The following is a 2,246-nucleotide window of genomic DNA, read 5'->3' on the forward strand; positions in this document are numbered from 1 at the left end:
AACATCACTGTTTTACACAGGTTATTCTTGACAGATGAATCAGAACATCTGCAGCTCTAGTATAATGGTAGTTAAAGCTGACATTAATCATGTCTTTTCATTTTATTTTATTTTTTCCCAATGGCATAATTTCAAATTAAGATCAGCTCCTGCTCCTCTTCTCCAGACCACAGCGACTGCTGCTGCTGCTGCTGCTCTGAGGTTGCTGTCCTGTGGGAAGTTGGCCCCCACCCCACAGAAAAGTCAGTGAAAAAAACCAGTAACACAAACTATTGATGTAAAAGCTTGTAAGTTAGCTTTTAAAACAGCTTTGAATAAAAAAATTAAAAAAGAGAAACCTCAATTTTGTATCAGATCTGCTGGGGCATAAATTTGTCACTGTTGCAGACGATTGTGTCAAACATGGTTCCTATCAAGGTCCTACCTCATGTGCGAACCCAAACTGATGGGGAAGGGTAGTTTTCATAACTAAACTCTAGACGGGTAGTTACAGGATCTGTGTTCCTAGAACCTCTCTGTCCAAATGCACCTCATGAAAGGGTCAATCTGAAGCAAGCTTTCAAGGAACGTCAGACCCCTGGGATTGGCAGTTTTTAGATGAACATCTTTAAGAAAACTTTATAGATTAATAGATATAGGCTTTAAAATGACCAAATAATAATTATGTATTGATCTCTGTCTCTCTCTCTATTCCCACATATAGGCTATCGGTGCGTACACACCGAACGCAATTTGGGTGTCAAGAGCGTCAGGTTTACATGCAAAGTCAATGGCCGATGTGCGTTGAGGAGGCGACGAAAACCCTGTGGCACATTGCGCAAGTCGGGCATGGCGCATCTAGATGCGTTTCACGTGTTGATTTTTGAGCATTTGACGTGAGTTACATGTGTCATGGGCAGAATACGCCGGAGTTGGAAAATCAGCCAATCAGAGAAACTCAATGTCATGACACCGGCACACATTTTATGACAGGACGGGGACACACCCTGAACAACCAGGGGAATCTCCTCTCTCTCTGAAGACAGAGGATGAACCATGACCGGTCCCGGTTTCTGGTGGCGGTTTGATGACCTGCTGTGCCGATGGGATGTACTGGGCTTATAACGCTGCCCTGCATCGGGATAGTGGGTTGTTAAACTGGTCTGGATCAGATGGCTGAAAGCACCAGTGCAGCTCCAGGAGTAAATGATGAAACTCATCACACTCAGAACAGCTGGAATCATCTGGTGAGCCTGCGTCCATCATTGTGCAAACTGACCAGTGAAAGGAAAAAAAGAGGAGCGGCTCCTCCTGACGCGCGTCGAGTGCGCCTTCCTGGACATCCCTCAACACGTGTCGGGGGCATTAAAACGCTGAGAATCAAGCGTCTGACTTTTTAGTGACCCAGCGTCTAACTGGGCATCAGGCGTCTCTGACGGCCAAATCGCGTTTGGTGTGTACGCAGTAGTAGCCTGGTACACCAGCCTGACTATCGCCATGTATGAGATACACGGCAAGTCAGTCTGGGTTCCCTCCACTGGGAAATGATTTCCACTCTGGTAAAAAATTGACCGGACCAATCACAGCGCAGCAGCAGAATTATTAACAGAAGGTAAAACTCCTACGATGTCTCCAACGCTTCTGCTCTGTTTTGGTGCTTAACTAACAGCTTCTGGGTCATAGTCACATGATGTGCGACACAAACGCTTTCTCATATTTGTATTTCGGCAAATAAACTATGCTTACATGTAACAGAGTATTTATAATAATTAAACCAGACATTCTATGTTAATATACGCAAGAAAATTACATTATATATAGAGAAAAACACTGACTTCCAGCGTCGCCATAGCAACATAGCAACAGAGTGCCAAACTACGCCAGCTACAGTCACCTCTGATTGGTTCTCTCTCCGGTTCACTTCCTCCTGTTAGTCCCGCCTCTCGTCTAGCATTGGAAATCAGTCTCCAGTGGAGGGAACCCAGACTGACTTGCCGTGTATCTCATACATGGCGTTAGTCAGGCTGATGTACCAGGCTAACACAGTAGGGCTGGGCGATATATCGATGTGAAAAATATATCAATATATCGCCAATTAAGATATGGAATTGGACCATATCGCAGATATCAACATATAAAGTTCAATATTTGTTTGTTTTCTCTTTTTATATAAATGACAACTTTACTAGGGTTTGTTATATTTATTTCTGTGTATTATTATATACAGTATTTCTGTTTGCATTTTATCGTTCTTTGAAGACCTGAGC

Source organism: Cyprinodon variegatus, unplaced genomic scaffold (assembly GCF_000732505.1).
Source record: "Cyprinodon variegatus isolate N-32 unplaced genomic scaffold, C_variegatus-1.0 Scaffold65, whole genome shotgun sequence".
Classification (NCBI taxonomy): Eukaryota; Metazoa; Chordata; class Actinopteri; order Cyprinodontiformes; family Cyprinodontidae; genus Cyprinodon; species Cyprinodon variegatus.